The sequence below is a fragment of the Triticum aestivum genome, chromosome 3A, assembly GCF_018294505.1.
Source record: "Triticum aestivum cultivar Chinese Spring chromosome 3A, IWGSC CS RefSeq v2.1, whole genome shotgun sequence".
In the NCBI taxonomy this organism is placed as follows: domain Eukaryota; kingdom Viridiplantae; phylum Streptophyta; class Magnoliopsida; order Poales; family Poaceae; genus Triticum; species Triticum aestivum.
The window spans coordinates 379,810,232-379,837,702 of NC_057800.1; the positions used below are offsets into that span (position 1 = coordinate 379,810,232).

At 42.4% G+C, this 27,471-nt stretch overlaps 1 long non-coding RNA gene and 2 pseudogenes across 1 annotated transcript; 1 reads left to right on the forward strand and 2 right to left on the reverse strand.

Moving 5' to 3' along the window:
• Window positions 1-308: 308 nt before the first annotated feature.
• Window positions 309-5,391, reverse strand: LOC123061348 (uncharacterized; annotated as a pseudogene).
• A 474-nt stretch (window positions 5,392-5,865) lies between these two features.
• Window positions 5,866-27,471, reverse strand: part of LOC123056913 (uncharacterized) — a 37,806-nt pseudogene continuing 16,200 nt past the window's right edge.
• On the forward strand, window positions 6,755-8,450 carry LOC123058350 (uncharacterized). Its single transcript, XR_006427170.1, has 4 exons — window positions 6,755-7,144; window positions 7,228-7,310; window positions 7,444-7,722; window positions 7,995-8,450. It is a non-coding gene; the product is annotated as an uncharacterized lncRNA (long non-coding RNA).

The window sequence follows — 27,471 nt, forward strand, 5'->3', positions numbered from 1 at the left end:
TCAACAAAATGCATTTTGGAGCTAGGGCTCTTTGAGCTCCTTCTCAAAAGAAGAGATCAAAAATAAAATTTTGAAGTTCCATTTTTTTTGGAACCACATCCATGTGTAATATTAGCAGAACATCGATCTACAAAAAAGAGACAAATTCATTTGCTATTAAAAATCCATGATTTTGTCTTCTATTTGTATAGCTTGCATGTTAGTATCTCATATCAATACGTTCATATGTACATGTGGAATTGTTTTCAGAAATTATTACACTTTGGATGTGATTTTTTTAAAATGAAAATTTCAGTCCACACAGCCCAAGGTTCAAAACACCTCTCTATAATAGTTCCACATATTTTACAGCATACTTTTCCAACTATTTAGTTAATAAATAACGCAAACCTAAAGCCTTGCAATGCTTTATTGCTTATTATATCCCGGAACTAAGAAGTAGAATGACCATGATCTAGAATTGTGGTGTTGTTCGGAGGGGAGCTTCTGTAAAGCAGAACTGTTGTACAAAATCCTACAGCAGAAATCCATCAGAATTCATTGATCTTCTAGCGTGGTATCACTGGTCTGCCAAATCAATCATCGCAGTGAAATTAAAGGCGCTGTCAAACCAGAAGCGATACTGCAGAGAACGACATATAAAATGGCATTCTTCGGTACCTTGTTGGATGTAATGAAACCCACTACAGCATCAGAAAGTTCTTTACGATGTCTGGTGTAGCAGTGATCTGCTCCCTCGATGACACACAGTTTGTGGGTCGGTATATGCTTTGCAAACTCATATGCATCTTCCACGGGAATGATCTCATCAGCAGAACCATGAACTATGAAGAAGCTGAATAAAGACAGTAAATTAATTGCCTGATATCTGCAACACGCGGGGTTTATTCTAGCACAATATGAAACCTATGCCCAACTGCAAACACGAGATATTTAATGTTTTCAATCCTGGGAATGCATGGGAATGACTATTTAAATGAAGGTAAATGTGTCATGTCGGTGCCATGGTGCCCCTTGTTTCAGTTGGTAGTTGGAATACGAAGGTAGTTCATTCCTCAAGTAGTTTCCTGACCTGCATTCCTTGCTAATGGAGAGGCTTGTTGCACGCATGTCAGTGTTCAGTCGTTCCATCAAGCTCTCTTTTGTTACCCTGTATAAAACATTTCCTACATTGCAACCATTGGATAGTCAATATATGACAACGAAAGAGAAGCTATATACACAGTACACAAAATTGCTACCTGACTTGTTTGTGACATCAATGTAACCTTCCTTATTTATTCTGTCAAGAAATTCTTTCCCTAGGCGTTCCTCAATGCCTTTCTCCAAATAAAATCGGCCGGATAGGTTAACAACCATACGGACATCGTCATATAGGGAAGCATAAAGAACAACCACATCTCCTCCTGAATAATAATGTAAATTAAGTGACTACATTTTCTAATTTGCGAGTTAAAAGCACAACGACATATGGTAACACTCAGGTCATGAAGGGGTGTGATCTGTGAGTGTCAGGACATCTACAATGGTAGATAAGGCAGCCTTTTTTAAGCCTCAATGTCATATATGATGAAAACAGAAACACACCATAAAATGGATTATCTTATCTGTAACAACTAATGTTTACATGCTCTTAACATTATGGTGATTAAAATAAACTAGAAAACATTTGACTAGGATGAGACATCCCCTACAATGGAGAAAAATGCCATATCTTTCATACCGAGAAATCTCTTCGCTATGACAATTCGAGCATCTTGTTTTCATTTCTCTCTTCCAACTCAGCAATCATCCTATGTGGCATGCTAAGGCAACGGCATTGTAGGTGCCCTCAGGGATTATGATCTGGCCCCTAACTCCGTTGGAGACAAGGAAAATGATATAAAAGATATATTTAGTTGGGGAAGAAGTGACTTAGTTAGGAAGATAACAATGTGGTGTGTTAGGCAATTAGGGATCCTATTCTTAGGGGTCAAGTCAGCCTTCCCTATTAAAAGGATATAAATATTGTGTAGGCATGTACTCCAATATGAATTATCCAAGAAATGAGAGAGCAAAAACTAATCCCAGTGGCCAACCTTCTCTCCCTCTCATCCCCAGAAACATTGCCGGCCTACCCTTGCTTCTCGGAGCCGTACCCCTATACTTGGCATGCAGCAGTGAGCGAATAAAATACTGCCAGCAAAAGTATTGTGATTAACTGTTTAGGGAATTCATGGTATTCCTAGTGATAGATATCTGAGCAACCTGATCAGGGTTGGACTAAGCTAAATGTAGATGACTCCTTTGTTACTGCTACTGTCCAGGGAGTGCTGGAAATCTGGGCAAAAACCGCAAAGAGGATGTTCTTTTCTCAGGATGCCTTGCTTGGTCAGATGAAGATGGAAGTTAAAGTGCCCCTCTATGCTGGTTGTGCCGATGAGATTTGTGATGGCGGTTGGTGGTGGTAGTGCGTCCGGCTTCAGGTCGTCAGTGGTTTGAGCTTCTCGGGGCCTGATAACGACAGTGCTTGGTATTGTTGAGCGGCCAATTTCTCCCTGTGTGCTCTTCTTTGGCAGTTTCTGGGGTTCGGCTGTAGGCGCGGGTGTGTTGTTTCGGTTGTGTCTCTTCTCCCCTTGTTCCCCCTGTGTACTCTGGTTCACTTGAACCTATCCTGTATGGAGCCGTGAGGCTTCTAGGCAAAATCGGTTGAATATATTTAGGTGACGATCCACTTCCCACATTGACCATTCAAAAAAAAAGTGTGACCCCAAAAAGCAATTACTAGATGAAATATGTTGTGCGTGTCTCACTGTGCAGAAGTTCAGGATGTGCAAATGGAATATGTTTTATAGGTAAAACAGACAAGGACATCCAATTAATTATACATATAGTGCCAGCAGAAACCAATCTTACGGAGATGTCACAACTAGATTTTAATGTTATGACTAATGGACTACATATGCAGGCAAGAGACTCCACCATTTTCACTTTTGCAGAGTGTATGTGCAAGTTGCTGAAAAACAAAACAAGCTCTTCCACGTGCTAATGATAAAATTCAATGAAACAACTTAATAATTATTGTGCCGCCTATTCAGCCGGATGATTTCTTAGAGAAATCATCCGCCTATTCAGCCGTTGGATTAGCGTGCTGGTGACCGTTGGATCACAACAGCGCCACAGCAGCAGCGAGCGCGACAGCTTCGACACGGTCAACACGGTGCCATCGCAGCCCCGGCGGAGTTCCAACGAAGCGCCGAGGGCGTCTGGCGAGCTCCATTGCAGCTCCACCGAAGCACCGATGCTCCGGCGAAGCTCCATTGCAACTCCGGCCAACTTCCATTGCAGCCCGGATGGAGCTCCAACGCAACGCCGACGGCTCCGGCGAAGCTCCATTGCAACTCCGGCGGAGCTCCAACGCAGCACCGATGGCTCCGGCGAAGCTCCATTGCAACTCCGGCGGAGCTCCAAGGCAGCGCCGACGGCTCCGGCGAAGTTCCATTGCAGCCCTGACGGAGCTCCAACGCAACACCGAGGCCTCCGGCGAAGCTCCATCGCAACTCCGGCGGAGCTCCAATGCAGCGCCGATGGGCTCCGGCTCCACGAGTTGTGTGCAGCTTGCTGCACTGTAGATCCGCCGCCATGGCGAGATTCACGTTGCAGCGTACCTCATCGACGGCGAAATCGTGGGTCGCAGGCTCGCAACGCTGATGTGCTTGCGTCTAGAAAGAAAAGAGAGGAAGCAAGTGGAGCGATTGCAGCAGCTGGTGGCGATTGGTTGGCTCTTGCAGCGGTGGCTGCCGCCGGTGACGACAGGCCGGTGGCCGATGGTGTCTTGCTGTTGCTGCGTCGGAAGGAGATGGGGATTTGAACAAGCGGATAAGATTTCAGCGGTGAGTGGTGGAAGACGAGGAAAACAGGGGACACGCGGAGGGGATAAGCCGTGCGCGTTGCCGGTCCACGTGGGGACACGCGTCGCTAGGACGAGGCGACTTATGTGTCGCTGTTATCATCCGACTGAAAATAAACGATTTCCTTGCAATAATAAACACAACTATACAAACCAAACAACGTATATCACCAACCTTTGCTGTGACCAACAACAGCTGCTACATCATACTTCTCCTGATACAGATATGAGACAACAGAATGCAAGTCTTCAGCCTCTTTCCTGTAATTGCCATACTGGAATACGCCTTCGCTCTCTCTGAAAAGCAATATGATCAAAGGGACAACATGAATGAGGTTAGAAACCATGCATATGCCTATTTCAAATAAAGTTTATTGAAAAAATTGTGTACCAACAAATATATATTAAAACAACAAAAATGCAATTCGTAAAATTTAAATGGAAAAGAATTTCTGCCATATTTTTGTCCATGAAAAAGGTGCAGGTCTAACAGATAAAATAAAACCAGAGGATCAAAATGATAGTATATGTCATACATGAACCTGAGCTCATTCAGTTATAAAGACTTTCAGAAAAGGCTAGACTAGCATTTAGCACAACAACTTTAGTGAAAATACAAGCAACAGCATATCCAGGATTCTATGAGTAACTTACCCGTTTCCACTAAAGTCAAAGCGAAAGACACTAATCCCTTATTTTATTATTCATCTGCCAGATCAACAATAACGCCAGAACTCTGAAGATAAGTGTTAAACGTCAGTAGAAGGGTAGTAAAAACTACTACTCCAACGGTTCAATTCGCTGCATCTCACATAAGCAAAATGAAACCTGGCCTTAGCGGCCCTAATCTTGAAGTGGACAAGGCGAATTTATTGTGGTCACGAAATAGTTATGTACCTTGGAGGCCGTAAAGCCATGGCACAAGACTACAATCCTGTTCAAACCCGTGGGATGCAGCAGCCCCACAAGTTTCTCTCTATGCTTGTTCGTTATCAATACCCTGTGTGTAGCAGCTGTTTCATAAAACCACACGGTGTCAACAGTTTGGACTCAAAATTAGCTTCATGTATCTTCTCTTCTGTGACAAGGATATAGGAGTAACTTCAACTCAGATGAAACCATCCTTTGACTGAGACTACTAACACTATTCGGATTTGCAAATAGCTCCAAAATCCTTAGGTTTATGCGGCCATCTGAGCGATTCATAGTAGCACAAGAAACCATCTATACTAGTCTAAGATGGCTATGCAGATTCTTGAGATCAAATTTGAAGTATGGTAGTTGTCGCCCAAGAGAAGGTACGGAACGTGAAATCAAGAAATGGGGCTTACGGGGATTGGAAGCATCCCGGGAGGAATTGAGCGGTTGCGACATGGACGACAGATGGCGGCGGCAGCCTCGTGGGGTTTGGGGTGGGAGGAACCCGAGGCTAGTCGACCCGCCGGCGGTGTCACGAGCAGGATGAAGGTTAGATTCGCCGGGCAAGTGGAGGAGGCCAGGAGGAGGGCGTGGAATTTAAGGTGTCCAGAAAAAGAACGCACTAAGAAGGCCCATTGGATGGACCCAACGAGGCCAACTCTACCTCGCGACCTCGAACGAACGTCCACTTTGCTTTGATAGGCCCATAGGGTCGTGTCCGGACCTGTTCTGAGATACGGTGGTCGTGCGTCCAGCGCGCGGCCACATTCTTTGGCCCCATCTTGTCCGCCTCCATTTTAAAAACAAGTACCAAGCCCTAGTTTAGGGCAGCGGCCCTAGTTCACGCCGGTAACGGAGCTAGCGGCCTACACGTCCTCGCCGACAACACACCTAGCCTCCAAAATGAATAGTTTCGTTCGCTGGCAACACAGCCAGCGGCCGGCAACACAGACAGCCTTCAAAAGCGAATGTGTTTCTCGCCGGCACACAGCCAGCGGCCCAGCGGGCGGCACCCATGCCAGCCTCCAAAAAAGAACGATCACGGTCGATCGGACGACCTAGTTCAGGTCGTCGGCGTCGAACATCTCCTTCTACCTGGCCTCAAACCATCTCCTCGTCTTCTCGCTCATCTTGGTCAAGTCCACACTCATGATCGCAAGGGTCACCTCCTTTGCTTTCGTTGCGACATTGGTGGCCTTGATGTCGAGCCGCCTCTGCCTGATCATGACATTGGCGGCCTCGATGTCGAGCTGCCTTTGCCGGGACGCCTCCTCCAAGTCGATCTTCCTCTTCTTGGCCGCCTCCTCCATCTCCAGCTTCTTCCTTTGAAATTCTAGGTATTTCTTCATTTGCTCGTCTTTGCATTGCCGCTTCTTCTCGTCCCTCGCATCCTTTTGAGACATCATGCCATGCAAAGTCTCATGCAAGGCCATGGATGAGGCACCACGTACATCGTCCACCTTGGAGTTGGTCTTGCCCCTCGGCCTCTTCAATGCCTCGCCATCTCCGCCTCCGGCGAACTTGGCCGTCTTCTTGCCTCTCTTCCTTTGAAGTTCATGGTATTGATCCTTAAATTTAGGGCAATTGTTGATAATCGTCCAACAATGCATAAGAGTGAATGGCTTGTCATTGTGCCAGGCCTTGAATGCTTCCAAAGATTGAAATGCCTACACTATATTTAGATACATTAAAACTAAGCGTCTTTCCAACCCTCTCAGGGCATCAACACTCCCAGCCATCTGATCGTCAGTTTGAAGCATTTTTGGCCGTTAGATAAGCTGTGAATCGCTCCTAATCCGGTTCCGTTCGCTAATAACGGTTGCTAACCATCCCGGGCCGCTGCTCCGGTCACTTTTTTGAGCGCTCGGGATAAATTGGGCCTAATGGGCCTCTAGCAGTCTCCTTACAGACATGATGTTACGGAGCCCTAAAAAAATACCTACAGGCGAAGGAGGCACGACGATGCCGGTCTCCTATTCCCTAGGTACGCCGCCGCCGCGTCTGTCGATCTCTCTTCGCTCTAGGCCACTGCTACTCTTGCAGCCGCCGTTTCCAGTTTCCACTCATCCCCAAACCTGGTTCCTCCCGATCCCTCACCTCTTACAACCGAGGATGAATCATTGGTGTGCTGCCACCTTGAGCGAGATGCCGCCGATGCGCAAGGAAGATGTGAAGGGGCAGAACTACACTCGCAACCGGCAACCCTATTGAGGCTGCAGCGGTGGACGCCCCTTGACGGGCAGGCGGCGAGAATGGCGCGGTGAAGAACTCTCGCGTCCTGATTCCAGTTCGATGTCGCATTTGACAACCGGCGCCAGGGAGAAGGTCAATGCTAAGGTATTTCGCGGAACTCTGCCCTACACACCTGATTCCATTTCACTTCATGACGATGCCGCTAACGCCCATTCTGAATTTAACAGCAACCAAGCAGTAGGATTATCCGTCCGGTTCTATCAATTTTTGCAGTCGTTGTGTCCGTGTTGTGTTCGTTGGCCGGTGACCGGTAAGCATCCACGTTTCCCTTCCCCTTTCATTTCAGATGTTTACTTTTTTGGTACAAGGTACTGTGGTTGAGCTCCTACTTCACAATACTAATTTACACGTCAGTCAAGTAACTATTTGTATATATTGTGCAGATTCAGTTTTGCATATGGGGATATTAATGTGGATATTTGATTTTTAGTTCAAGTAATTGGGTTCCTGCCATTTCTATCTGTACATACATCCAATTTCTAAGCATCAGAGGTAATCAGTCCAGTCAACCAGAAGGTTTTGATTCTCTACCTGTCGGCATTAGTCTGTACTGTACTCTTGTGCCTGTTTTCTGCCTGCCCCCTGTCTCCTATGTGGCTCTCTGAATCCTGCTGGCATGTAGATGACTTATTTGGCCTTCTGGAAGATGTCTCTTGATTTATGTAAGTATTTTTTTGATCAAGCTTACCTGTTAAATTTTCAGATGGCTCTTTATTCATTTCAGATTTCACACATGCTCTAGCTACTCATTAGTCATTAGTCCAAGCTAATTGGAGTTTCATATACTGATCCATGTTGAATGTAGCGTATAGATGAAACCAAACAAGAGGCTCAAAACCATATTCTATGTGTTACAACATTTTTTAATGTCTAATATATTCGTCAGCTTATGCAATTTCAATTTTATGTTTCATAATTTTGTAAAATATTGTAGAAACTCGAGATGGTTGGTGTGGATTATGAGCACACACGCACACCTTGCCGCTGGTTGGTGTGGATTCGTAAAGCAGGAGCCTCTCCTTCAGCGAGGCGGCAGGTGGGAGAAAGATTGATAAAATGGTGGTGCCCGGCGGCTGGGAGGACCACGGCGAGCCTCTCCTTCAGTGAACTTTGTTCCTTGAGTTGATCACATGGCTGAAGAAAATAACACGCGAAGATATTAATTATTATATTAATGTACGTACAATATATGTTAGTTCCTCTGAAGAAAATAACATGTGAAGATATATTCTTATTAATGTATAGCATATGTCGACTTTGATGATTTGTACTTATCAAGTGTTAAGATTTTGCTTATTTTTCTTTTAGGAAAGGAAGCTATTTTCTGTATTGTACCAATATATTCCAATGTTCTTTTATTATTGTACAACATATGTAGACTTTGCTGATTTGTGCCTATCAAGTGTTAAGATTTTATTCAATTTTTTTTAGGAAAGGACGTTATTTTCTGTACTATTTACTCATACAGAAAGAATCTAAAATTCAATATCCCATTCATTGTGTGGTCAAACTAAACTATGGCATACTCGTGATTATGTGGTCAAATTAAATGGTCAACTAAAATATTTCTAAGTGTGCTGCAGTTTGTTTGGCATATTTGGACCATCTAGATAATGCAAAGCTTATCTTGTGTGCGTGTAATATATATTTGCACAAAGAACATATCTTAGTATTGAACTTTAGCCTCAACAATCACAGAGGATTATAATTCAAGCTCTTTTTTGCGAATGAATTCAAGCTTGATATCCGAAGAAGTATTCTTCTAAAACCTCTATCAAAGCAATGGTTTTTCAATTGGTATATGTACTGTTTTGTCGCTCAATATATTTGTCTGATGTAGGAGAACTGAAACTACTAGATTTTGATGGATTTATCAGTTTACACAACCACGAATTGATAAAATGCATTAAAATAAGGAAAAATGTGTGCCTTATGATCAGAAGGTCAAACAACCAGGTACAATCAACAAGAGAAACCAAGATTGCACATGGTGACCTATGTGCTTATGATTTTAGTTCTTAGAGAGGTCGTTTGAGGCTGATCGTGTGTCGCCTTCAGAGTTCTGTGTGTTTTTTGCTAAAACTTCTAGCATATAAGAACACACCTATGATCAGGCTTTGCTGATTTATCTTACAGGAGACATTTGCTATATGTTTCATTGTATATATTTAAATAAATTCCTTGTATGCTACCAGAAAAGAGATGTGCATGGCAATGTACAGGTGCTCAGGCATCGACGTACTAATAGAGCACCAAAATTTCATTTTGGCAAGATGTTATCTCTGAGGAAATTCCATCTTTTTTGTTCAAGAATCAGTTATACTACCGATGATGACGATGACGACGACGACGATGATGATGATATCTTTCCACATTTATGGTATGGGTGCCTAATAATGTTTAAATTTTGTATAAGGCATGAAATTGCTGAGTTAATGCCCTGGTTGGACTCCACTAACATACTCCTACAAAAAGATACTAATTAAGTTACATATTATATCATAATTCATATACTAATTTTGTTAAGAGTAAAATACCTCAAATAATTCCATCTATCTCTAACATTACAGTGCCAAAGTAGACGGGCGCAGCAACGCGCGCCTTCAATGATCTAGTGATCAACAACAATTGAACATGCAAACATATACAAGGCCGAAGTCTCTTGGCCGTAGCAAGGAAAGAACTAGGATGAGGAGAGCATACCATGTCCCCAACGCCGAGACCACTGACGGGCCGTGCTTCAACGCTCTCAAATGCGGCGCAATACTTGTTGCACTCTTGTTGGATGAACAACCACCTCTTCTGAATCGAGGTGATGTCATGGTTGCTTGTAATTTGGTAGTGTTGGGGAACGCAGTATTTTCAAAAAAATCCTACCACACGCAAGATCATGGTGATGCATAGCAAGGAGAGGGGAGAGTGTTGTCTACGTACCCTCGTAGACCGTAAGCGGAAGCGTTATGACAACGCGGTTGATGTAGTCGTACGTCTTCACGATCGATCGATCCTAGTACCAAAGGTACGACACCTCCATGACCTGCACACGTTCGGCTCGGTGACGTCCCACGAACTCACGATCCAGCAGAATGTTGAGGGAGAGATTCGTCAGCACGACGGTGTGATGACGGTGATGATGATGCTACCAGAACAGGGCTTCGCCTAAGCACCGCTACGATATGACCGATGTGGATCATGGTGGAGGGGGGCACCACACACGGCTAAGAGATCAATGATCAACTTGTGTATCTATGGGGTGCCCCCTCCCCCGTATATAAAGGAGTGGAGGAGGGGGACGGGGCGGCCTCCTAGACGCGCCCCAAGGGGAGTCCTACTCTCATCGGGAGTAGGATCCCCCCTTTCCCTAGTTGGATTAGGAGAGAAGGAAGGAGGAGGAAGAAGGAAGGAAAGGGGGGTCGGCCCCCTTCCCAATTCGGATTGGGCTTGGGGGGGCTCCTTTGCTCCCTTCTCCTTTCTCCCACTATGGCCAAATAAGGCCCATATACCTTCCGGGGGGTTCCGGTAACCTCCTCGTACATCGGTAAATGCCCGATCTCATCCGGAACCATTCCGATGTCCAAATATAGTCGTCCAATATATCGATCTTTATGTCTCGACCATTTCAAGACTCCTCATCATGTCCGTGATCATATCCGGGACTCCAAACTACCTTCGGTACATCAAAACACATAAACTATGTAGACATGACCGAGACACGTCTCCGATCAATAACCAATAGCGGAACCTAGATGCTCATATTGGTTCCTACATATTCTACGAAGATCTTTATCGGTCAAACCGCATAACAACATACGTTGTTCCCTTTGTCATGGTATGTTACTTGCCCGAGATTTGATCGTCGGTATCTCAATACCTAGTTCAATCTCGTTACCGGCAAGTTTCTTTACTCGTTCCGTAATGCATCATCCTGCAACTAACTCATTAGTCACTATGCTTGCAAGGCTTATAGTGATGTACATTACCGAGAGGGCCTAGAGATACCTCTCCGACAATCGGAGTGACAAATCCTAATCTCGATCTATGTCAACTCAACAAACACCATTGGAGACACCTGTAGAGCACCTTTATAATCACCCAGTTACGTTGTGACGTTTGGTAGCACACAAAGTGTTCCTCCGGTATTCAGGAGTTGCATGATCTCATAGTCATAGGAACATGTATAAGTTATGGAGAAAGCAATAGCAACAAACTAAATGATCATCGTGCTAAGCTAACGGATGGGTCAAGTCAATCACATCATTCTCTATTGATGTGATCCCGTTAATCAAATGAAAACTCATGTAAGAAAACTCATGTATATGGTTAGGAAACATAACCATCATTGATTCAACGAGCTAGTCAAGTAGAGGCAAACTAGTGACACTCTATTTGTCTATGTATTCACACATGCACTAAGTTTCCGGTTAATACAATTCTAGCATGAATAATAAGCATTTATCATGATATAAGGAAATATAAATAACAACTTTATTATTGCCTCTAGGGCATATTTCCTTCAGTCTCCCACTTGCACTAGAGTCAACAATCTAGTTTACATCGTCATGTGATTTAACACCAATAGTTCACATATTTATGTGATTAGTTCACATCTCCATGTGACTAATACCCAAAGGGTTTACTAGAGTCAATAATCTAGTTCACATCGCTATGTGATTAACACCCAAAGAGTGATCATGTTTTGCTTGTGAGAGAAGCTTAGTCTACGGGTCTGCAACATTTAGATCCGTATGTATTTTGCAAATTTCTATGTCTACAATACTCTGCACGGAGCTACTCTAGCTAATTGCTCCCACTTTCAACATGTATCTAGATCAAGACTTAGAATCATCTAGATCGATGTAAAAAGCTTGCATCGACATAACTCTTTACGACGAACTCTTTTATCACCTCCATAAACGAGAAATATTTCCTTAGTCCTCTAAGGATAACTTTTGTTGTTGTCTAGTGATCTACTCCTAGATCACTATTGTACTTCCTTGCCAGAATCATGCTAAGGTATACAATAGGACCGATACACAACATAGCATACTTTATAGAACCTATGACTGAGGCATAGCGAATGACTTTTCATTTTGTTTCTATTTTTTGCTGTGGTCGGGTTTTGAGTCTTTACTCAAATTCACACCTTGCAACACGGGCAAGAACTCCTTCTTTGACTATTCCATTTTGAACTACTTCAAAATCTTGTCAAGGTATGTACTCATTGAAAAATCTTATCAAGCGTCTTGATCTATCTTTATAGATCTTGATGCTCAATGTGTAAGCAGCTTCACCGAGGTCTTTCTTTGAAAAATTCTTATTCAAGTATCCTTTTGTGCTATCCAGAAATTCAGTATCATTTCCAATCAACAATATGTCATCCACATATAATATCAGAAATGTTACAGAGCTCCCACTCACTTTCTTGTAAATACATGATTCTCCAAAAGTCTGTATAAAACTATATGCTTTGATCAACTCATCAAAGCGTATATTCCAAATCCAAGATGCTTGCACCAGTCCATAGATGGATCGCTGGAGCTTGCACACTTTGTTAGCACCTTTAGGATTGGCAAAACTTTCTTGTTGTATCATATACAACTCTTATTTAAGAAATCCATTAAGGAATGTAGTTTTGACATCTGTTTGCCAGATTTCATAAAATGTGGCAATTGCTAACATGATTCGGACAGACTTAAGCATCGCTACGAGTGAGAAAATCTCATCGTAGTCAACACCTTGAACTTGTCGAAAACCTTTTTGCGACAATTTGAGCTTTGTAGATAGTAACACTACTATCAGCGTCCGTCTTCCTCCTGAAGATCCATTTATTCTCAATGGCTCGCCGATCATTGGGCAAGTCAATCAAAGTCCATACTTTGTTCTTTATACATGGATCCCATCTCAGATTTCATGGCCTTAAGCCATTTCGCGGAATCTGGGCTCATCATCGCTTCCTCATAGTTCGTAGGTTCGTCATGGTCTAGTAACATGACTTCCAGAAAGGATTACCGTACCACTCTGGTGCGGACCATACTCTGGTTGTCCTACGAGGTTCGGTAGTAACTTGATCTGAAGTTTCATGATCATCATCATTAGTTTCCTCACTAATTGGCGTAGAAATCACTAGAACTGATTTCTGTGATGAACTACTTTCCAATTCGGGAGAAGGTACAATTACCTCATCAAGTTCTACATTCCTCCCACTCACTTCTTTCGAGAGAAACTTCTTCTCTAGAAAGGATCCACTCTTAGCAACAAAGATCTTGCCTTTCGGATCTGTGATAGAAGGTGTACCCAACAGTTTCTTTTGGGTATCCTATGAAGACGCACTTTTCCGATTTGAGTTTGAGCTTATCAGGCTGAAACTTTTTCACATAAGCATCACAACCCCAAACTTTAAGAAACGACAACCTAGGTTTGCCAAACCATAGTTCATACGGTGTCATCTCAACGGATTAGACGGTGCCCTATTTAATGTGAATGTAGCTATCTCTAATGCATAGCCCCAAAACAATAGTGGTAAATTGGTAAGAGACATCATAGATTGCACTATATCCAATTAAGTACAGTTATGACGTTCGGACACACCATTATGCTGTGGTGTTCCAGGTGGCATGAATTTGTGAAACTATTCCACATTGTTTTAGTTGAAGACCAAACTCGTAACTCAAATATTCGTCTCCACGATCAGACCGTAGAAACTTTATTTTCTGTTTATGATGATTTTCCACTTCACTCTGAAATTCTTTGAACTTTTCAAATGTTTCAGACTTATGTTTCATCAAGTAGATATACCCATATCTGCTCAAATCATCTGTGAAGGTTAGAAAATAACGATACCCGCCGCGAGCCTCAACACTCATCGGACCACATACATCAGTATGTATTATTTCCAATAAGTTAGTTGCTCGCTCCATTGTTCCGGAGAATGGAGTCTTAGTCATCTTGCCCATGAGTCATGGTTCGCAAGCATCAAGTGATTCCAAAAGCCCATCAACATGGAGTTTCTTCATGCGCTTTACACCAATATGACCTAAACGGCAGTGCCACAAATAAGTTGCACTATCATTATTAACTTTGCATCTTTTGGCTTCAATATAATGAATATGTGTATCATTACGGTCGAGATTCAATAAACCATTTATATTGAGTGTATGACCATAGAAGGTTTTATTCATGTAAATAGAACAAAAATTATTCTTTGACTCAAATGAATAATAGTATTGCAATAAACATGATCCAATCATATTCATGCTCAACGCAAACACCAAATAACATTTATTTTAGGTTCAACACTAATCCCGAAGGTAAAGGGAGTGTGCGATGGTGATCTTATTAACCTTGGAATCACTTCCAACACACATCATCACCTCGCGCTTAACTAGTCTCTGTTTATTTTGCAACTCCTGTTTTGAGTTACTACTCTTAGCAACTGAACCAGTATCAAATACCGAAGGGTTGCTATAAATACTAGTAAAGTACACATCAATAACATGTATATCAAATATACCTTTGTTCAGTATGCCATCCTTCTTATCCACCAAGTATCTAGGGCAGTTCCACTTCCAGTGACCATTTCCTTTGCAGTAGAAGCACTCAGTTTCAGGCTTGGGTCTAGCTTTGGGCTTCTTCATGGGAGTGACAACTTGCTTGACATTCTTCTTGAAGTTCCCTTTCTTTCCCTTGCTCTTTTACTTGAAACTAGTGGTCTTGTCAACCATCAACACTTGATGCTTTTCTTGATTTCTACCTTCACTGGTTTCAGCATCGCAAAGAGCTTGGGAATTACTTTTGTCATCCCTTGCATATTATAGTTCATCATGAAGTTCTAGTAACTTTGGTGATAGTGACTAGAGAACTCTGTCAATCACTATTTTATCTGGCAGATTAACTACCACTTGATTCAAGCAATTGTAGTACTCAGACATTCTGAGCACATGCTCACTGATTGAGCTATTCTCCTCCATCTTGTAGGCAAAATACTTTTCAGAGGTCTCATACCTCTCGACTCGGGCATGAGTCTGAAATACCAATTTCATCTCTTGGAACATCTTATATGCTCCATGGCGTTCAAAACAGTTTTGAAATCCCGGCTCTAAGCCGTTAAAGCATGGCGCACTAAACTATCAAGTAGTCATCATACCGAGCTTTGCCAAACGTTCATAACGTCTAAATATGCTCCTACAATAGGCCCGTCACCTAGCGGTGCATCAAGGACATAATTCTTCTGTGCAGCAATGAGGATAATCCTCAGATCACGGAGCCAGTCCGCATCATTGCTACTAACATCTTTCAACATAGTTTTCTCTAGGAACATATCAAAAATAAAACAGGGGAGCTATACGCGAGCTATTGATCTACAACATAGATATGCGAAAACTATCAGGACTAAGTTCACGATAAATTAAAGTTTAATTAATAAAGGCTCGTTCGGAGGCTCTCCACTCCTCGACTCTCTCCCGGAGCGGCCGGAGCTACAGTTTAAAATTATGGAGTGGCCGAAGAGGTACTCCGCAGATCCTCGTATTCTGCGGAGCTGGGCCAGTGCCGAACAGGGCCTAAAATTACTTAAGAACTCCCACTTAGATAGACATCTCTCTAATCATCTAAGTGATCACGTGATCCATGCCAACTAAACCATGTCCGATCATCACGTGAGATGGAGTAGTTTTCAATGGTGAACATCACTATGTTGATCATATCTGCTATATGATTCACGCTCGACCTTTCGGTCTCAGTGTTCCGAGGCCATATCTGCATATGCTAGGCTCGTCAAGTTTAACCCGAGTATTCTGCGTGTGCAAAACTGGCTTGCACCCGTTGTATGTGAATGTAGAGCTTATCACACCCGATCATCACGTGGTGTCTCGGCACGACGAACTGTAGCAATGGTGCATACTCAGGGAGAACACTTATACCTTGAAATTTAGTGAGAGATCATCTTATAATGCTACCGTCGAACTAAGAAAAATAAGATGCATAAAGGATAAACATCAAATGCAATCAATATAAGTGATATGATATGGCCATCATCATCTTGTGCCTTTGATCTCCATCTCCAAAGCACCGTCATGATCATCGTCACCGGCTTGACACCTTGATCTCCATCGAAGCATTGTTGTCGTCTCGCCAACTATTGCTTCTACGACTATCGCTACTGCTTAGCGATAAAGTAAAGCAATTACATGGCGATTGCATTTCATACAATAAAGGGACAACCATAAGGCTCCAGCCAGTTGCCGATAACTGTGTTACAAAACATGATCATCTCATACAATAAAATTTAGCATCATGTGTTGACCATATCACATCACAACATGCCCTGCAAAAACAAGTTAGACGTCCTCTACTTTGTTGTTGCAAGTTTTACATGGCTGCTACGGGCTGAGCAAGAACCGTTCTTACCTACGCATCAAAAACCACAACGCGGTATAGTGATTGCTTTTTGATCTTCAGAAAGAACCCTGTTCATTGAATCCGATTCAACTAAAGTTGGAGAAACTGACACCCACCAGCCACCTGTGTGCGAAGCACGTCGGTAGAACCAGTCTCATGTAAGTGTACGCGTAATGTCGGTCTGGGATGCTTCATCCAACAATACTGCTGAATCAAGAATCAACTAGTGATGGCAAGCAATATGTATATGCCCACACCCACAACTCCTTTGTGTTCTACTCGTGCAAATAACATCTATGCATAAACCTGGCTGTGATACTACTATCGGGGAACGCAGTAATTTCAAAAATATTCCTACGCACATGCAAGATCATGGTGATGCATAGCAACGAGAGGGGAGAGTGTTGTCTACGTACCCTCGTAGACCGTAAGCGGAAGCGTTATGACAATGCGGTTGATGTAGTTATACGTCTTCACGATCGATCGATCCTAGTACCGAAGGTACGACACCTCCATGATCTGCACATGTTCGGCTCGGTGATGTCCCACGAACTCACGATCCAGCAAAGTGTCGAGGGAGAGATTCGTTAGCACGACGGCGTGATGACGGTGATGATGATGCTACCGGAACAGGGCTTCGCCTAAGCACCGCTACGATATGACCGAGGTGGATTATGGTGGAGGGGGGCACCACACATGGCTAAGAGATCAATGATCAGCGTGTGTATCTATGGGGTGCCCCCTCCCTCGTATATAAAGGGGTGGAGGAGGGGGAGGGGGCGGCCTCCTAGGCGCGCCCCAAGGGGAGTCCTACTCCCACCGTGAGTAGGATCCCCCCTCACTAGTTGGATTAGGAGAGAAGGAAGGAGGAGGAAGGAGGAAGGAAAAGGGGGGCTTCCCAATTCGGATTAGGCTTGGGGGGGGGGCTCCTTTGCTCCCTTCTCCTCTCTCCCACTATGGCCCAATAAGGCCCATATACCTTCCGGGGGGTTGTGGTAACCTCCCGGTACATCGGTAAATGCCTGATCTCACCCGGAACCATTCCGATGTCCAAATATAGTCGTCCAATATATCGATCTTTATGTATCGACCATTTAGGGACTCCTCGTCATGTTCGTGATCATATCCGGGACTCCAAACTATCTTCGTTACATCAAAACACATAAACTCATAATACGATCGTCACCGAACGTTAAGCGTGCGGACCCTACGGGTTCGAGAACTATGTAGACATGACCGAGACACGTCTCCGGTCAATAACCAATAGCGGAACCTAGATGCTCATATTGGTTCCTAGATATTCTATGAAGATCTTTATCGGTCAAACCGCATAACAACATACGTTGTTCCTTTTGTCATCGGTATGTTACTTGCCCGAGATTTGATCGTCGGTATCTCAATACCTAGTTCAATCTTGTTACCGGCAAGTTTCTTTACTCGTTCCGTAATGTCATCCTGCAACTAACTCATTAGTCACAATGCTTGCAAGGCTTATAGTGATGTACATTACCGAGAGGGCCTAGAGATACCTCTCTGACAATCGGAGTGACAAATCCTAAGCTCGATCTATGCCAACTCAACAAACACCATTGGAGACACCTGTAGAGAACCTTTATAATCACCCAGTTACGTTGTGACATTTGGTAACACACAAAGTGTTCCTCTAGTATTCGGGAGTTGCATGATCTCATAGTCATAGGAACATGTAAAAGTTATGTAGAAAGCAATAGCAACAAACTAAATGATCATCATGCTAAGCTAACAGATGGGTCAAGTCAATCACATCATTCTCTAATGATGTGATCCCATTAATCAAATCACAACTCATGTCTATGGTTAGGAAACATAACCATCATTGATTCAACGAGCTAGTCAAGTAGAGGCAAACTAGTGACGCTCTGTTTGTCTATGTATTCACACATGCACTAAATTTCCGGTTAATACAATTCTGGCATGAATAATAAACATTTATCATGATATAAGGAAATATGAATAACAACTTTACTATTGCCTCTAGGGCATATTTCCTTCAAGTAGGGCTTAAACATCTTCCTTTTTTGGAATGTTTTGTGGTCTCTCGTCCAAAAAACAAGGCCCTTTTGTTGTGCGCCGGTCCTCGGGTCTTGGCTAATCTCCATCCAACATTGGCAAATCAACTTGTCCTCCTCTTGTGTATATGAACCCGTGCGAATGCTCTTCCTCCTCTTTTGTGCTTCCGCTCTTTGGGTGAGCTCGTCGATAAACAATGGCTCACCACCAATATCAATGTCATTTCCTTCTTCTTCATCACCATCACCTTCGCAATAGATGTCATCATGTTCATGCCACGAGTCACCATGGTCATAGTCAGAAAGGTCGTCGGCCTCTTCATCGGCAATGTACGGGGCGCGGCCATCCTGACTTTGGGTCTCTTTAGGATCGTAGGCATGGCCATGCCCACCCTCGAAGATCACATCCTCCATGAACTTGTTGTAGAAGGGGTCGTCGACCGGTGGTGTTGAGGTCGGCATTTCGTCGAACAAGACATGGGGGCGGCATGGTGCCTGTAAACGGTGGCCGTGCTTGCTTTCTTAGCATCTCGACGGACTGACGACCGCCGCCGCTGGACCCCAGCGTGACGTTGAGGTCGATGATGGCCGAGGGGTGCAGGGTGGACGGAGCGATCACGCCAACGTCCAGCGACCCCGAGAAACGGATCTGGCCGTAGTGCCTTGGCGGGGAAATCCGGGCGACATAGGCGTGGTCCGCGACTGGCAGTGCGGAGGCCTGGCGATCGATGACCCCGTGCTCGCCGGGCCGACGGCAGCTGTAGAGAAACCCACCGAATGACAAATGCCAAGCATGAGGAGGGTGTGCGCTTTGTTGACGAAGGCCTCCTTATCCTCGACCTCGGCCTTGCGCCGCGCGGCCTCCATCACATCGTGATATGTCTCCAACGTATCTACTTTTCCAAACACTTTTGCCCTTGTTTTGGACTCTAACTTGCATGATTTGAATGGAACTAACCCGGACTGACATTGTTTTCAGCAGAATTGACATGGTGTTATTTTTGTGCAGAAATAAAATTTCTCGGAATGACCTGAAAATCAACGGAGAATATTTTTGGAATATATAAAAAATACTGGCGAAAGAATCCACGTCAGGGGGCCCACACCCTGTCCATGAGGTTGGGGGCGTGCCCCCTGCCTCGTGGGCCCCCTGACGCTCCACCGACCTCAACTCCAACTCCATATATTCACGTTCGGGGAGAAAAAAATAAGAGAGAAGGATTCATCGCATTTTACGACACGGAGCTGCCGCCAAGCCCTAAACTCTCTCGGGAGGGCTGATCTGGAGTCTGTTCGGGGCTCCGGAGAGGGGAATCCGTCGCCATCGTCATCATCAACCTTCCTCCGTCACCAATTTCATGATGCTCACCGCCGTGCATGAGTAATTCCATTGTAGGCTTGCTGGACGGTGATGGGTTGGATGAGATTTATCATGTAATTGAGTTAGTTTTGTTAGGGTTTGATCCCTAGTATCCATTATGTTATGATATTGATGTTGCTATGACTTTGCTATGCTTAATGCTTGTCACTAGGGCCCGAGTGCCATGATTTCAGATCTGAACCTATTATGTTTTCATGAATATATGTGAGTTCTTGATCCTATCTTGCAAGTCTATAGTCACCTATTATGTGTTATGATCCGTTAACCCCGAAGTGACAATAATCGGGATACTTACCGGTGATGACCGTAGTTTGAGGAGTTCATGTATTCACTAAGTGTTAATGCTTTGGTCCGGTACTCTATTAAAAGGAGGCCTTAATATCCCTTAGTTTACAATAGGAACCCGCTGCCACGGGAGGGTGGGACAAAAGATGTCATGCAAGTTCTTTTCCATAAGCACATATGACTATATTCGGAATACATGCCTACATTACATTGATGAACTGGAGCTAGTTCTGTGTCACCCTATGTTGTAACTATTGCATGAGGAATCGCATCCGACATAATTATCCATCACTGATCCATTGCCTACAAGCTTTTCATATATTGTTCTTCGCTTATTTACTTTTCTGTTGCTACTGTTACAATCACTATAAAACCAAAACTATTACTTTTGCCACCGTTACCGCTACTATCATACTACTTTGCTACTAAATACTTTGCTGCAGATATTAATGTTTCCAGGTGTGGTTGAATTGACAACTCAGCTGCTAATACTTGAGAATATTCTTTGGCTCCCCTTGTGTCGAATCAATAAATTTGGGTTGAATACTCTACCCTCGAAAACTATTGCGATCCCCTATACTTGTGGGTATCAAGACTATTTTCTGGCGCCGTTGCTGGGGAGCATAGCTCTATTCTTTGAGTCACTTGGGATTTATATCTGCTGATCACTATGAAGAACTGGAAAGATAAAAGAACCAATATTTTTCCCTCAACTACGAGGGGAGGTAAGGAACTGCCATCTAGCTCTGCACTTGATTCACCTTCTGTTTTGAGTAAACTTGCGACACCTACACCTGCTATTCATTCTGATATGTCGCATGTTATTGATGATGCCACTTCTGCTATGCATGATACTTATGATGAAACTACTTGTATGCTTGATAATACTGTGCCACTAGGTGAATTTCTTGATGAACAACTTGCTAGGGTTAGAGAGAATGAAATTATTGAAACTGATAATATTGATGAAAGTGATGATGAAGATTCTCCCCCTAGATATGAATTGCCTGTTGTGCCTGAGGGTTATGTTATGGATGAAGAAACTGCTAGAGACTTCTTAGCTTGCAATGATAGATCTGATCTTAAGAAATTATTAGCTAAGCTTAAAGAAAAGTCTTTGAATGCTAGAATGAAATATGACCCTGCTTTTGCTACTTCACCTATCTTTATTACTGATAAGGATTATGATTTCTCTGTCGATCCTGAGTTAATTACTTTGGTTGAATCTGATCCTTTTTATGGCTATGAATCTGAAACTGTTGTGGCACATCTTACTAAATTAAATGATATAGCCACCCTGTTTACTCATGATGAGAAAACTCGCTATTACTTTATCCTTAAGTTGTTTCCGTTCTCATTAAAGGGTGATGCTAAAACATGGTTTAATTCTCTTGATCCTGGTTGTGTGCGTAGTCCCCAGGATATGATTTATTACTTCTCTGCTAAATATTTCCCGCTCATAAGAAACAAGCTGCCTTAAGGGAAATATATAATTTTGTGCAAATTGAAGAAGAGAGTCTCCCACAAGCTTGGGGGAGGCTTCTCCAATTACTTAATGCTTTGCCTGATCATCCTCTCAAGAAAAATGAAATACTTGATATCTTTTATAATGGACTAACCGATGCTTCCAGAGACCACCTGGATAGTTGTGCTGGTTGTGTTTTCAGGGAAAGAACTGTTGATCAAGCTGAATTGCTATTGAATAATATGTTGAGTAATGAAAATGATTGGACACTTCCTGAACCAACTCCTAAGCCAACTCCGAAGAAAAGGGGTATTCTATTTCTCAGTCCTGAAGATATGCAAGAGGCAAAGAAATCTATGAAAGAAAAAAGTACTAAAGCTGAAGATGTTAAGAATTTACCACCTATTGAAGAAATTCATGGTCTTGATAACCCGACATAGGTAGTAAAGGTAAATTCTCTCTACAGATTTTATGAAGGTGATATTCCTCGTAATAAGTCTGCTAGCCAAAGCTTAGATGAGTTTGATAATTTTATTGTTAAACAAGAAAACTTTAATGCTTATATTGGTAGACAATTGAAATGCAATGCTGATATGCTTGGACACTTGAGTGATTGTATGTCTAGAGTTAAAGGTGAACTTAAACTTATTAGTAAACATGCTTCTCTGGTTACCACTCAAGTAGAATAAGTACTTAAGGCTCAGAACGATTTGCTCAATGAATTAAATAATAAGAAAAATGATAATGTTGTTAGAGTTATGACTAGAGGGGGTAAAATGACTCAGGAACCTTTGTATCCTGAGGGCCATCCTAAGATAATTGAGCAAGATTCTCAGAGAACTAATGTTGATGCACCTAGTTCTTCTAAGAAGAAGAAGAATAAGAAAAATGATAGGACTTTGCATGCTTCTAGTGAACCTGTTGTTGACACACTTGAGAATCCCAATGATATTTCTATTTCTGATGCTGAAACACAATCTGGTAATGAACATGAACCTAGTGATAATGTTAATGATGATGTTCATGTTGATGCTCAACCTAGCAATGATAATGATGTAGAGACTGAACCTGCTGTTGATCTTGATAACCCACAATCAAAGAATCAACGTTATGATAAGAGAGACTTTGTTGCTAGGAAGCACGGTAAAGAAAGAGAACCATGGGTTCAGAAACCCATGCCTTTTCCTCCTAAACCATCCAAGAAAAAGGATGATGAGGATTTTGAGCGCTTTGCTGAAATGATTAGACCTATCTTTTTGCGTATGCAGTTGACTGATATGCTTAAAATGAATCCTAATGCTAAGTACATGAAAGATATTGTTACTAATAAAAGAAAGATATCAGAAGCTGAAATTTCCACCATGCTTGCTAATTATACTTTTAAGGGTGGAATACCAAAGAAACTAGGAGATCCCGGAGTACCTACTATACCATGCTCCATTAATAGAAACTATGTTAAAACTGCTTTATGTGATCTTGGAGCCGGTGTTAGTGTTATGCCTCTCTCTTTATATCATAGACTTGATTTGAATAAGTTGACACCTACTGAAATATCTTTGCAAATGGCCGATAAATCAACTGCTATACCTGTCGGTATTTGTGAGGATGTGCCTGTTGTGGTTGCAAACGTTATTATTTTAACGGACTTTGTTATTCTTGATATTCCCGAGGACGATAGTATGTCGATTATCCTTGGTAGACCCTTTTTGAATACTGCAGGGGCTGTTATTGATCGCAACAAAGGCAATAACACTTTTCATGTTAATGGTAATGAGCATACGGTACACTTTCCGAGGAAACAACCTCAAGTCCATAGTATCAATTCTATTGGAAAATTTCAACAGTTACTATTGGAGGTTTTGAATTTCCTCTTCCTACTGTCAAGAAGAAATATGATATTCTTATTGTTGGGGATATGCATATCCTCGTTGAGGTAACCTAGTGTTATCCGAAATTTCTCCGGTTTCATGCGATTCCGAATGAGTTTGTTAACAAGACTTGATCAACCTTGTTAGTGGATTCCTTTTGATGAGCATGAGATGGATGAAGTTAGAAAGCACAACCTTCTGTACCATCTTTTTACTTTCTATTATTTATATTAAATAAAGAAAAATAGTATTTTCTGTCTGTTTTCTGAATTATCCTTGGAATAAAAAATACCCCAAAAATAAAAGTTCTCCAAATGCCCTGAAAATGAAATATGATTCTTTCCAGAATATTTAAGATTTATTGGCACTGAGTACACACCAGGGGGACCCACCGTGTGCCCATGAGGGTGGAGGGGGCGCCCACCCCCCTGGGCGCGCCCCCTACCTCGTGGACCCCACGTGGGTCCCCTCCACTTATTCTTGCACCCACACACTTCGCCTTTCTCCAGAAAAAATCATCCACCAGCTCAAACCCGAGTTCTAGCTCATCTTGCTGCCATTTTCAATCTCCTTGCTCAAAGCTCCATTCACAAAACTGCTTTGGGGGATTGTTCTTCGGTATGTGACTCCTCCAATGGTCCAATTAGTTTTTGTTCTAGTGCTTTATTTATTGCAAATTTTTGCTGCTTAGGTGACCCTGTTCTTGAGCTTGCATGTCAAATTTATGTGGTCAAAAGTAGTTTTTAATGCATGATATAGCCTCTAGACACTTGTAGGAGTAGTTGCTACCAATTTTGTTGAGTTTGGTTCACTTTTATTTTGAGTCACTAAAAATTTCAGAAATTTTTCAGAGGAAGAAATATGTTTAGGAAAATGTACCAAGGTGGTTCCTCAAAGAAGCAAGGCCCAAGGCCCGCAATACGCGAGCCGGACAATGAACTACCAAGGGAGGCTCAAGTGCGGCCTTGTGAATGGCCGTCAGAGGATTTCATGGTCCAGGCAGGCATCAAGGAAGAATTTGACGCATATGTGCGTAACGCTGATCTTGAGAGCTTCGAGTCAAATAAGTGCCGACAATACCTCTATTTAATTGATTCATTTGTGAGAAGGTTTAGATTTACATCGTCGCGCAACTCTCACAATGTCCTATTTGATCTTTATGATAAATCTTATACCATGGACTTAGAAGATTTTAATACTGCTTGTAAACTCCCGCAGTGGGGTAGTGCTAGTGAACCTCGCAAATCTGAATTTAAAGAATTTCTTGCTAGTATCACTATGATCTAGAGAAATAACACAAGCTACCATAGGGAGCATTCATTTTCCTGCCATACATTATTTTGCTCTCTTCATAGGTAGATGCATTAACGGTAAAGATGAGGCTTGCCATATGTGTGTTCCTGATCTTAGTGTTCTCAAGAGTGTTGTATTAGGAGATAAACAATACAACTTGGGGGCTATTGTTGCACGTAGGTTGCATCTTAATGGTTTAACTGGAGATTTTTTTGGTTGAATTTATGCAACTTGTGTAGCTAACTTTCTTGGTATACCCATACATGGGGATAATATTGAGTTGCCTCCTGATTATAATGCTATGGTTCGTCATCAGTTTGTTGAGAGGAACGATCAGTTCCTCCAGTACCGACTAATCTTTGACAGACGGCGCACCGTCCACGTTGCTCTCCCTGCTCCTGCTTTCTTTGATTTTCAGACAAAAGGGAGATATGTTATAACCAGGGAGGAGGTGAATGAGTACGAGAGGAGGACGGAGGCAGCTCGCCTCCAGGCTACAGCTCATGAGGCAATTGCCGCTGCATCTCAGTACGACCCCAGCTACAATGGCATAGACCAACTTAGGCCAAAAGCCTAAGCTTGGGGGAGTACGTATTTCTCACCGACATTACATTCATGTTCACATACTCATGCCAGTTGTCGGTGCTCATACTTTTTCATTGTATCGTCCATGCTAGTTTATTTTCTTTTTAAGCTTTCTTCTTGTGTGTTTGAAAAACCTTAAGAAAAACCAAAAAAATAGTTGTAGCTTTTAGCTAGTTTATTTTCATTGCTTGTAGTAGTAATAATTAAAAAGAAAACCCAAAAAGATTCCTCATTCTTCTTTTGCTTGTTGGGAGCTTTCCCGTGTAAATATTTTTATTTCCTTTCTTTTCCTTGGGGGTCAAGAGGAGAAGACCATGATGAAAATGTTGAGTGGCTCTCATATGCATTATTGTCGATCTAACAAAGAGCCCATATTACCTTGTCTTCTCCCTTGTATTGAATGCTTGCAGATTCCTGCTTAGTCCAATGCACATGCACTATTATTATTATCCACACTATTCGGTCGTGCAAGTGAAAGGCAATAATGACGATATATGATGAACTGATTGAGATGAGAAAAGCTGGTATGAACTCGACCTCTCTTGTTCTTGTAAATATGATTAGTTCATCGTTCCTGATTCAGCCTATTATAAATGAAACATGTTTGCAATGACAATTAGAGATTATAGTTGCTCATGCCATGCTTAATTTGCTAGGAGTTTATAATGGTTTACCTTGCGTGCTAACATGCTATTAAAATGGTTGTGATGTGGTATGATAGGGTGGTATCCTCCTTTGAACGATTCGAGTGGCTTGACTTGGCACATGTTCACGCATGTAGTTGAAACAAAATCAACATAGCCTCCACGATATTTATGTTCATGGTGAATTATATCCTACTCATGCTTGCATTCAGTGTTGATTAATTTTAATGCATGTTCATGACTGTTGTCGCTCTCTAGCTGGTCGCTTCCCAGTCTCTTTCTAGCCTTCACTTGTACTAAGCGGGAATACTGCTTGTGCATCCAACTCCATAAACCCCAAAGTTATTCCATATGAGTCCACCATACCTTCCTATATACGGTATCTACCTGCCGTTCCAAGTAAATTTGTATGTGCCAAACTCTAAACCTTCAAATAAAAATTCTGTTTTGTATGCTCGAATAGCTCATGTATCAAGTAGCGATGTCTGTATCTTCCATGCTAGGCGGGTTATTCTCAAGAGGAGTGGACTCCGCTCCTCACTCACGAGGAAATGACTGGTCACCGGGATGCCTAGTCCCATGCTCAAATCAAATCAAAATAATTGCAAACAAAACTCCCCCAGGATTGTTGTTAGTTGGAGGCACCCGTTGTTTCGGGCAAGCCATGAATTGATGCTTGTTGGTGGTGGGGGAGTATAAACTTTACCATTCTGCTTGGGAACCGCCTATAATGTGTGTAGCATGGAAGATATCGAGATCTCTCGGTTGTTATGTTGACAATGAAAGTATACGGCTCAAAACATTATTCATCTCTATTTCAAAATCGAGCTTTGGCACCTCTACAAATCCATGCTTCCCTCTACGAAGGGCCTATCTATTTACTCTTATGTTGAGTCATCATCCTCTTATTAAAAAGCACCAGTTGGAGAGCACCGCTGTCATTTGCATGTATTATTGTTAGTTTACATTGAGTATGACTTGACTGGATCTCTTTTACCATGAATTACAATTTCCAGTCAGCCCTTGATCTTCAGGGGTGCTCTACATTTATGTTTTGCAGTCTCAGAAAGGGCTAGCGAGATACCATCTTTTTACATCATATTATGATTGTTTTGAGAAAGTGTTATCATCCGAGATTTATTATTATTACTCACTAGTTGATTGTGCCATTGATATGAGTAAACATGAGACCTAAATGTTATTGTGAACATGGTTAGTTTATAATCTTTGCTAAAAACTTGAATGCTGGCTTTACATATTTACAACAACAAGAGCAAACAGAGTTTGTAATTTTTTTCTTTATCACTTTCAGTTTATCAACTGAATTGCTTGAGGACAAGCAAAGGTTTAAGCTTGGGGGAGTTGATACGTCTCCAACGTATCTACTTTTCCAAACACTTTTGCCCTTATTTTGGACTCTAACTTGCATGGTTTGAATGGAACTAA